Source organism: Lissotriton helveticus, chromosome 4_1 (genome assembly GCF_964261635.1).
Source record: "Lissotriton helveticus chromosome 4_1, aLisHel1.1, whole genome shotgun sequence".
Classification (NCBI taxonomy): Eukaryota; Metazoa; Chordata; class Amphibia; order Caudata; family Salamandridae; genus Lissotriton; species Lissotriton helveticus.
Window position 1 is genome coordinate 110134808 of NC_136063.1, and position 12328 is coordinate 110147135.

Sequence of the window (12328 nt, forward strand, 5' to 3'; positions counted from 1 at the left end):
CATACACCAGCTCTCTCTTCATGTGAACCGCATCAACTGTTGTGTATGTGTGTTCGGCAAAGCAATATAAAACCCGCCTCATGCCCAGAATTGGCAGAAGTTGCACTTATGTTATGAGTATGAAGTCGTGGAGATCAGTCCTCATAACAATTCTGTATCGTGTTGTTCTTGAAACTTTAGCACTCGCTGTACAGATATAGTTTAACAAGCAAAGCAGATAGTAGAGCAATAACATATTATTCTCATGTAAACCACGATGAACTACTAGGTGGAAAGCTAAAGCAACAACTAAGTGTCGTGTGCAGAAGTTGCAAAAAAGGAAAAATGGCGTTTAAACCGGTAATGAGCCCATGCTAACTTAACACGGTGTAAAGATATCCAGGACCTAGATGACACCTCCCCATGATCCGGAAACGAACTGAATAAGATAATAGAAGTGCCATCTCATGAGAGCAGATTGCAAGTTTATATGTGGACGGTCCGCAAGGTAAAGCATTAAAAACTAGGAAAATTTAATGCTAAAGAAAAATAAAACAGCCAAGTACTTTATCGAGTCTTAAGCCAATAGGCAAGGTAAATAATACAAACTTGACAAATAAGTCAATGAATTGTCACTGAAATGCTAGTACTCAGCATATCAAACATGAAAAAGGTCTATGACATAACTGTGTATGCAAAATAAGCTGCAACAGCCTCCAATAGGAAGTCACCGTCTTCATCCGAAAACAGTTCAGCCATCCAATTTAAAAGCGGAAAAGAACATACGTGCTCTCCCAGCACCGGATCCTCTATCACCATCAGAGGACAGCTCGGTGGGTTTTCAAGAAAGCTCTGTTCCAAGAAAGACTGTGCTGCCGCCAGTAAATTCCAGGGACCAAGTAGTCCATGCATCAATGCCACAGCCATAATCCTTTCGCCAGGACAAACCAACTCGTGAGTAATGATAGGAGTCATCAGCTGATTAAAGTCGACGTCAGGAGAAACCGGTCCGCAGAGACACAAATCAATGGCCCAATCGAAATCACAGGTCAGGCAGTGAAATACAGGCTGGACACAGGTGAAGTAGGAGAATCGAAAAGATAATCCATATGCCGTGCTTAATATCACCAACGGCATTGTGCCATAATATTCTAGCATGCGATTGCGGAACAGTGTCAGCAGCTGCAGGGTGGGAGGTTGCATAGGAGGGACATCCATATTTAAAAATGTAAAAAAGCACAAGAGCGTCCGCTGGTAATGCAAGTAAAAATGCCAATCCACGAAGCAGAGTGGAGAAAATAGAATGAAAGAAAGCAGGGATGACTCCAAAGATTTTCTCAAATTAAGTCACGAGACCACTGGTAACAACTTTAAAAAAGTACGCCAGGGCCTTTGTGGAGGATGCGTTAAAGATAGTCCGAACCATCTTGCTGAAATTGAAAGGCAAATCTGAATTGAGAAGGGTCTGCACCTCTGTACGGGTGTTCGCTATGTGAAGCACGAAAGTTTCACGGGCCGAACTCAAGGCCACCTCTCTCTGAGACAAAAGAGCTCTTATTCTTGCCATGCCGTTGAAATCTCTCCCAAGGTTGGTATTTGTGGCCAGATTGAAAACTCCCTATGTTCATGTGTGGGAGGAAATAGAACATTTCTGCAGCAAATAACCCGTTCACTTACTGTTACCATAAAAGGAATACTTTTAATTAACTCAGAACAATCTTCATTATTGAGCATCAAATAACTACCATTTTCCAACAACTTGAACGTGGGGATGATAGCAGGAACTGGCGTGCCTTGCAACACGCAAGCCATATTTGGTCGGTGTTTGTTGCATGAACCGTGTAACTGTATGTGCCTACACATTAGTGAATGATCTGGCGTCTCAGTGCATTCCTCTCCATTCAGATAAACTTCTTGACCATCTTTGAAACATCTGTATGTGTATGGAAGCGACCAGACCTCATGAAGAAAAGCACTACCTAAAGGTTCATAACGACCTATTGGTATATATTTCATACAATTTGAAAACTTATATAAAGCAAAAGGCAGCGTTATTAAACCGTGGATAAGGCACGTTGTCAAAAAACCCGCAATCCTCTGCTGATGATGTCACTGAGCATGTCATGAATGATGTAATATGTGACATCATCAGCAGTGGATTACGGGTAATAGTATCTCTAGTTTACTCCCCTATAGCTGTCTTTCTTTTAACATAAGTCTCTGTTTCCTTCCCTTATACTTACTGTTTTTGGTTCGCTTCCGGTTCGCGTACCGGCGAGCGAACTGGGAAGCGAACTAAGAGAAATAGAGGTTGGCACAGTTCCAAATATTGTACCAATTTTTTAATAACGGGGAGGTAGTTCTGAAAAGAACTTTTTTTTTTATTGTTTTTGTTGTTTTATATTTTTTTTATTATTTTTCAGAACATTTTTTTACTTTTTTTGAATTTTTCTGAACAGTTTTATATTTTTTGGGGTTTTTCTTGGAGGGGGCAATGAAAACGATTCATTGTAAAGGGCTCAACAGGAGCAACAAAACAAAAAAAAAGTATTTATTATTTTGGGCGTTTCGTACAAACTTGCATATGATAGTCAATAGCTCTGTTGATCAGAGTGATGCTTCTTTCTCCGTAGCAAATGAATCCATCGCAAAATACGCAGATGTGTTTTACTTCACCAAATCTCATTTGTATATTTGGCACCATCTCCCTGCCCTCTGGTCCCGTTACTTCCGGTACAACAGATCTTCTGGCCATAATAGGGAGATTATCTAGGTCGTTCCGAAACTGTGCAGCACTGTAGTTGTTAGGATGCCACCTAGTCATATGGCGATGCATTGTGTAGTTTCCGAAACTGTATTTTTTCTCGGTTCCTCTGGACAGTCTATCTTGACATATAAGGCAAGTTACGTATCTTGCATTGACTTTTTTCTGACCTTTGGGAATTTTAAAAAATTGCCAAATGAAGTTTTCTTTCCGGTGAGACGTCCTGGGTTCCTCAGGCAAAAACTGCCTCTCTTCGTGCTCTTCCTCCTGTTCCTCTTCTTCCTCTTCTTGCTGAATTATAACTTGAGCAGGTGGTCCACTCTTCCTTGGATGTGGTGGAGGTGGTGGGAAGCACCAGCTGAAGCTACTAAAGAAGCCATTGCTCAGTGATCACAAAGGGTCTTTCTCTCACAATGATGAAAGTCAGAGTGAGGAAAGAAGGAGGGATTTTCATCATTTGGGAAAAACAAGAGTTCTCAACCAATCAAAAGTGTTCATTTTAGATTATATGACCTAGTCTTACATCATTAGGAAACCAAAAGTGAAATGAACCAATGAAAAGTGTTATTACCAAGTCACATGACTTGCTGTGTTTACGTTAAGCGCTTTGCAGGGCCTCCCGGTTTGCTTCCAGAAACCTGCGCTTTGCGACTCGCTTCGCGTACCAGTTCGCTAACGTAGCACGTCATATGACGTATCACGCGACAACGTGAAACGTCATGCGGACGGGAGGCGTCACGATGTTGTTTTCTAACGCGGCACTTGCGGTAAAGAAACGTTTACCGGCTCGCGGTCTATTTCGCGGCATCAAGGTCAGCTAACGGGAAGCTTCCCGATTCGCGAAGCGGGAACGAAGAAAAAAAATATTTAAAAAAAAAATTATTCATAAACATATAAAATATATTTTTGGATTTAAAGAAGAATACATTTTACAGCTACATATATTAGCTGTTAAAAAACCAATGAAATTCACTGAAAAAAACATAGGTTATAGACCACATATAGTTAGGAATTAGCATATACAAAACCTTGAAAATTCACTGAAAAAACCATAGGTTATAGACCATATATAGTTAGGAATTAGCATTTACAAAACCTTATTTTACTCACACAAAACCATTGAAATTCCATATATAGTTAGTTGCACTAACTATATATCGCGCACCCGCAATCCACTGCTGATGATGTCACATATTACATCATTCATGACATGGTCAGTGACATCACTGATGACATCACTGATGACATCTCAAATGACATCACTGATGACATCACTGATGACATCTCAAATGACATCACTGATGACATCATGACACACCAATACCAGTTACTACATACGCACTCACTGATTCCTACGTCTACACACACATTCACTCATTCACCCATACAATGACTCATACATACAGTCACTTATTATTACAACACTATCATATGCACTCATACACCTATGCAGACAGTCACACACTGCCACTCATCCATGGAGTTACTCACACACCAAGTCAGTCCTGTAAAGAATCAATCACACTTCCATTTCTTCATCTATACAGTTAAACACAGAACACCATACTTCAGTGACATCACTGATGACATCACTAATGACATCTGAAATGACATCACTGATGACATCTCAAATGACATCACTGATGACATCATGACACACCAATACCATTTACTACATACGCACTCACTGATTCGTACGTCTACACACACATTCACTCATTCACCCATACAATTACTCATACATACAGTCAGTTATTATTAGAACACTATCATATGCACTCATACACCTAGTCAGTCCTGTGAAGAATCAATCACACTTCGATTTCCTCATCTATAGTTAAACACAGAACACCATACTTTTCACACATATACTAACACATACTTACTCTCTTATACAATCACTGATACAAGTACACATTGATATGCACAGAGTCACACACCTCCCAGCCAGCCACACACACACTCAGTCTTCCATACATCCAGTCATTCTTCAATATGTAAAACATATTTAAACTTTACAAAAACACACAGACACTAGATGATGTCATCAGTGATGTCATTTGAGATGTCATCAGTGATGTCATCAGTGATGTCACTGACCATGTCATGAATGATGTAATATGTGACATCATCAGCAGTGGATTGCGGGTGCGCGATATATAGTTAGTGCAACTAACTATATATGGAATTTCAATGGTTTTGTGTGAGTAAAATAAGGTTTTGTAAATGCTAATTCCTAACTATATATGGTCTATAACCTATGGTTTTTTCAGTGATATATATATATATATATATATATATATATATATATATATATATATATATATATATTACCTATATATATATTACCTACTGAAATCCATTCAGCCCGAACGGCTGAATGGATTTCCACGAAACTTGGCAAAATTGTAGGGACTGTTAGCCCGATGTGCCTTTGCTAGGTCTCAATATATGTGCTCCAGTGGATTTTGATAAATTAACCTTCCAAAAAATATATATATCTGTAACAGCGCTCCGGGTAGCGCCCCGGTTCGCGTACCTGAGGCGTAACGGAACTTCGCGAAGCGAAGCTGATTGGTTCTCCGGTGTCTGTCAACATTCTAAACAGTCCGGAGCGGCCGCCATCTTGTCTCTCGGTAGGATTTTTTTGCGTGGGGAGCGCCCGGTACGTGCACCGGGAAGCGATCCGGGGAGCGTACTATGAGGAAAAAAGAATGATAGACTTTTCAAATATAGTGTGTTTATTGATTGTTCGTTTTGTTGTATTTTTTTTGTTTTTTTAAATTTAAGTAGCAATATGTATGTTTATTAAATATAAATTTATTTTTGTGATTGTTTTTCAAAATTTAATAGAACGTCTAACATTTGACTGTCCGAAATGTCGCCATTTTCAGTTAATTTAACATCCAACATTTGAGTGTCTGAAATGTCCTCATTTTGAAGGAGGAAATCTACAAATTGTACACATTGTAGTAGTTCATGGTCCCGTGATTCATCCATGAATTCAATGTCATTTGGTTCAATGTTTTCTTGATTGGTCTCTGCAAGGACAATTTCAAATGACACTTTTTGTTCTCCTTCCATTTTGCTGAAATTTGTATAAAAAAAAATATATATCAGTAGAGATAGGGCACTGTTGGGATTAATTTTAGATAGGTTGTTTTTAACAGTGATTTTATCTTTGGGCAGTGTATGGTATCAGACTGGAAGTAGAAATATAAAAAAGTGTATGTGATGAAACCTAAGTAAATTCATAATTATACAAGACAAGCCTAAATCCATCCATAACTATAACAGAGAAGTCTATTTAAATCTATAACTATTACAGAGGGATAGTATATAACTATCAGAAAAAGTTTTCCATATTAACTTAAAGTGCACACTATATTTCAGTTTTCAAAATAACATCTTACCTTTTAAAAACAAGTTTAAGTTGTCAGTGAAAATGCTCTTGCAATGTACTTCAGGAAGTAGTAGTCAAAATGGCTGTGTTTCTCTCTCTTTCTTTATATATATATTCAGGTACTTAACCAATCAAATGTCAGGTAAAAAAAGTAGAAAATGAAAGTAACATTTTCATTGGTTGTCAATTCCAACACTTCAGATGTGTTTTGTGAAGTAATTTACCTCAGGGTATTTAGAGAGGTCTACAGGCTAAATGGCTAAATGGAATTCCAACCAAATTTGTGAAAATGGTAGGGATTGGTATGTAGTATGAGCTAATTTATATTTGGTGAAAGTGTCTCCAGTGGTTTTTCTGTAAATTACTTTCCCACCTTTTTTAAGCGAGCGCTTCCCAGTGCGCGCCCCGGTACGCGAACCGGCAGCGTTACGGGAGTCCTCCATTTTGTGTTTCGGTAGAATTGAGATACAAGATGGAGGGCAAATAATGTTCAGAATGGGTAGAAGGGGGCACAGTAGACGTATCCTGACCCCCTAGGTTTTCTGAGGGTGGCTGAGGAGGCCCATATGTGCGAAAAAAACCATTTTTTTTCCAATTTCCGCTCGGTTAGCGTCCGGTGCGCGTACCGGGTAGCGCTCCAGAAAGCGTAAATTGTGAAAATTAGTAAAAAAAAAGTTACATATAAAATTTGTTTATAGTGATCATAGTTAGGGTAGCTCTGAGAAGAGCTTTTGGGTCTGTAGTAGATTTAGGTACTTATAAGTAGGTACCAATACATAGTCTTAAATTCAGGATGAAAACTCTGTTTCCCTCATCTGAGAAGTGAACTCCATCTCTTCTGTAGATATTTTGCATGTAGTAACGCAAGTTATTGTTGTACATGGAGCCCATTCCATGGCTTCTCATGTAAGCTGAAACAGACTAATTTACATGCTTACTCGATTTCTCAATTTGTGGACAAAATTTGTTCGACCACCTCCATTTCTGTCTTTGGCATATATTTGAATATACCAAGGCAGTTTGAGGAAAAAGTGCCATCAATTGGTCAAAGGTGTCTTTTAAAAGCTTTTCCAGACCTACCCCAGTCAAAGTGCCCAAGTCATTTCCTCCACAGTGCACAATTAACAGGTCAGGTTTTGGCAAATGCAAAAAGGTTTTCACCAATGGTATCAATTGGTGACTTCTTAATCCTCTGTGGCCAATCCACTGGATTTCCACATTTTGTAAATTGAGATTGTGTAAATTTCTGTTATCAGCATACCTTTGAGCCCAGTGGATGTAACTATGTCCAACAATCCAGACAGAAAACATGGTGAGAGGAGGTTCTGCTGCAGTCAGATGAAGTGTGGGTATGAAATGGCAGTTGAAACAGTAGGAGTTTGTAATGAAAAAAACTGTGGAGTTTCTGTGCTAATGAATCAGTAGCAGTGATTGGTGGATTTTGATTGCTGAAAACAGAAAGTTAGGGTGCATGGATGAGTTCTTTGAAAGATGTAATTTGAATGGTGAAGAAAAAATCATTTTATGAAAGATTGCACTGGATACGCAGGTGTACTGAGAGTTCAGAGTTCAATTGAAACATTGTTGTGTGAACTTGCAAACATCAGAGGTCTTTCAGGAGGTGGTTGCTATGGAAAAAAGGCAGAAAGGGCAGAAGGGGGAAGGGTGTCGATTTGAAAAAAGTGAGGGAAGAGTTTTGATTGGGTGACATTAGAGATATGTGTGATGAATTACAGCATTTCTGTGCCATTGTTGGTTGCAGCCTCTGGAGTGCATACCCTTTGCTCTTCTGAAGACAAATTGGTGTGTGTCTGAGACTGTTTTGAAACTCAAAAAGTATTTGCTAAGGTGAGAAAAGATTCATTTAATTTAAATAGAGAATAGTATGCTTTAAGGAGAAAATTATGAAGAAAGTTGTGTATTTAAAATGTTGCTTTGTGTCAAGTGTTTTACAAATAGATTTTGTTTCTTTGAGTTACCTAGCCATGTTACATAGCCATGTTAAAAGTGACGCAAAAATGGTGCAAGGGCCTTAAAAATACGCTTTCATGTGTGTTAGGGCATTTTAAGTAACTTTCCCCCGAATGTGGGTAAATAATTGCTTTACTTGATGTGTTTAAAAACGTTTTTTGAAATCAATTAGGTTTCTTGATATGTACTGCTAGACTTTCATAGGTTGCTTGGGGCATATTTACAAGGCCTTTGAGTCACTTTGATGTTATTTTCCCCATTTTAATTTAGGTCATTTCCCCGTGGTGCAAGGTCCTTGTAAATATGCCCCCATGTGTGCTTGGCAAATTTAGATTTTGTTTCTTTGAGTTACATAGCCATGTTAAAAGTGACGCAAAAATGGTGCAATGGCCTTCCAAATACGCTTTCATGTGTGTTAGGGCATTTTAAGTGACTTCCCCATGAATGTGGTTGAATAATTGCTTTACTTGATGTGTTTAAAAACGTTTTTTGAAGTAAATTTGGTTTCTTGATATGTACTGCTAGAGTTTCATATGAGTATGAAAGGGGTAGGCCCTTAAAACTCAGGACCTGGGTCCGTTGGTCAGTACAAATGAGGATGGTCTGAGTATGACAAATATAATATACATATATATACAAATTCAGATAGAACCATGTTCACCTTTAAAGTTGAAAACAATCAAAAGAGAATTTAATTTTTTGTTTTTCTTTCTGGCGTTTTATTCATTCATAGCCAAAATTGTGTAGAACGATTTATGATAAAGACATGTAATTGTTGCATCATTACATTCCGTATTCGAAATCGGTGCTCTCTGTGAAAAGGGAAGGGTAGGTGAATAAGTGAGGGGGACAGAGTAAAGGTGTTGTGACATAAATAGTTGCATCCAAGTTAAAAATGAAAAAACCTCTACAACCAGACTAATGGGCAAAGGTTCCCAATTTTACATCACGCATAGATTTGTGAGAATACATCTCTTAATTAGCTCCTATGGTGTGTCAAGGAAAAACGGCGTATTTCTACGTTTCGACCCCTGATACGCAAGAAGGGTGATTCACAGCCTCATGTTGGGGTCTTCGTCAGGAAGAGGAAAGAGAGCCTATGGGGTAAGTAAATACATAAATCAGAATTTTGCAAGGGTGAACAGGCGTGGTGATAATTATCAAAATGGTGATGTGGGTGGTTACCTACATCAGCCGACGGTCATTGAATGTGCCGTCTGCAGGAGGGGCTTGCAAATGCTCCAATGGAACTGAAATATAATAGAATAGGTGCCGTCAGGGCCCTATGTAATACTGAATCAAAGGTTATATCGGGGGCAGGTAAAGAGAGGGACTTACTTGGTGTGCCGGCGGAACCTAGGCACCGGTAGATCTGTCCTCGATGGGGATGATTTGTCTAAAGACAGAAGGGGAGGCTATTTTTAGCATGGATTGCCGCGATGGTAAATCAGGTACAGCACTACAGCCAAATGGCACTTAATAACTAGGAATTGAGAATATGGATCAATGGTAATACATCAATTACCTTGCAGGGTTGATTGTCAATGCCACCCTGTTACTCCAAACGCGTATTCAATCGCGGTGGGAATCTCAGTGCCGGTACGTTTTACTAAAAGACAAAGCGGAACTCGGTTAAGTTTACTTGGTCCGCTGGTTACGAGCTTAAGTGAGTGTGGCCGACCAAGTAAGTGGGGCGCCCGATCGGCCAGTTTAGGCAGTACATACCTTCTCAAATACGAGCGCGCATCAGCGCTATTACTTCTCCGGCAGCCTGCATCCGAAGAGACTCGCGGTGCAGGCGCTCAATGCCAGTGAAGGCTAGGTACAGAGGGGGCTCGGCCCGGCGGTCCAATGGGATCGGGGCTGGGTTCGCGCGTTCCAAGAGGTTTGCTTAAAGGGATAGTGTCCCCTTCTGGGGAACAGAACTGGCTGTACGTCATCGGTTGAAAACGATCGTTACAGCGGAGGGGATCTCAAATGATGCCGAGGGGGGTACCTGGCAGAGGCTCAGTAATTGAGAGTATATGGGGGTGTGGCATTACATCGGGGCATACTGTCTATTCGCACCGTTCTTCATTTGTATTAACAAGACACGGAGCAGCCAGACTGCATACAATTACATTGTCTACTGTCGAGCAATGGATCCCCAAGCATTTAAATCCACAAAATTAACATGTCTAAGACCGGACATTTTGCACATAGACATTAATGCTTGAAAGACATCCATAAATATATTTTCTCCTTATAGACCACTCCCCGGGCAATGGAGACCCTGGTGGTAATATAGTGTGTTACACTTCTACCCATTTAGAGCAGCATATGGAAAAAAGTACATCTAGACGTTGATGCTTGACAAACTACCACACATGGTATACATTCCTCATGGATGTTCAGAGCCGTTCTGTGTGGTGTCATGTTGTATTTAATGATAGTTATGCACAAGTGTGGATGCAGGGGGAGAAAAAATATTATTCCCAGGGTCTATTCGGGATTTAGTCCCGCCATCTGCGAAAAACTGGCCTCCAGTTCATTAAGTCCCTTGGTTGTGGTTTGAAACTTCTGCATCCATTTGCATTCCCTTGTGTCCAGAGCGGCAGCTAGATTACCACCCCGGGGGCCGAGGGTGATTTTTTCAATTATCAACCAGCGAATGGACTCTGGGGGATGGTTTTTCTCAGTAAAGTGCTCAACCAAAGGGGCCCCTAGGGTTGCACAGCGAATCCTGCTGCAGTGTTGGAAGATGCGGTTCTTGGCTTTTTGCTGCGTTTGTCCAATGTACATAAGGTTGCATGGGCAAAGAATCGCATAAATCACTCCGCTTGTGTTGCAGTTGGTCATTGATTTGAGGTCTACTGTCTGGTCGTTGTACCGTATTTGCTTGGTTTCCAAGCACAGCGGGCAGGCCTTGCATTTTGTACATTTGAAGTGGCCCAGCAGTTCCGGTAGGTTCCATAGGTTCTGAATTGTCGGTGCCGGTGGGGTTTCCAGTAGAGATCTCACCACCGAATCCCTTACGTTCCTTGATCTTTTGAAAGCGTGCATGGGGGGTTCAGGGACTTGCAGAGCTTCTCCTACCAGATCCCAGTGTTGGTTCACAATTTTGCGGATGGCGTTGCTCTCGGTGCAGAAGGTGGTGACGCATATCATTCGCTCTTGTGATGTTTTTCTCATCTTTGGTTCCAGTAAAGTTGCCCTGTCTTGAAACCACGCCCTTTTCCTGGATCTCTTCACTAGGCGTTTAGGATAGCCTCTGTCAGTAAGACGGGTGATCAGGTCATCCGATTCCCTGAAGAAATCTTCTTTAAAGGAACAGTTTCTCCGGAGGCGGAGGAACTGCCCGAATGGCAGGTTGTCTCTTAAGCCCCTGGTGTGGTGGCTGGTGTATCTTAACAGGGAATTCCTTTCAGACGGCTTACGGTAAAGGGTAGTGTAGAGGTGTCCTTCCTTTTCCTTGATACTGATATCCAGGAAGTCAATCGATTCTGTGCTGGATTGCATGGTGAATTTGATATCCGGCGATTGGTTGTTCAGCCAGGCCAGGAAGGCCTGGAGAGGTTCAAGTTGGCCAGTCCATATCATAAGGACATCATCGATGTATCGATGCCATGATGTAATCATCGCTCTGTAAGGATTGTTGTGTGAGAGGATGGTATCCTTTTCCAATTCAGACATAAAAAGAATAGCTAAGTCTGGAGCAAAGGCCGCGCCCATCGCTACTCCTTTGCTTTGTTCGTAGAAGTTATTTTGGAAAATGAAGAAATTCCTAGTCATTGCAATATCTAGTAGAGCCACTATGAATTCTGTTGGGACTGGGGTAGGTTGCACACGTCCATCCAGCATTCTCCTCATACAGTCCAATGCTGGTCTCTGGGGAATGCTGGTGTATAGGGAGATGATGACAACAACCGACTTTTTTAGGGGACAGCCAGTGGAGACCCCCGCGAGGACGCGGCCGGGGAGGATCATGGAACAACCGCTCGAACCGAGGTCACAACCAACAGAACTGGGACAACGGGAGACCACAAGGCAATACCCCCAAGCAAGTGCAAGAATTCATAGTGGCTCTACTAGATATTGCAATGACTAGGAATTTCTTCATTTTCCAAAATAACTTCTACGAACAAAGCAAAGGAGTAGCGATGGGCGCGGCCTTTGCTCCAGACTTAGCTATTCTTTTAATGTCTGAATTGGAAAAGGATACCATCCTCTCA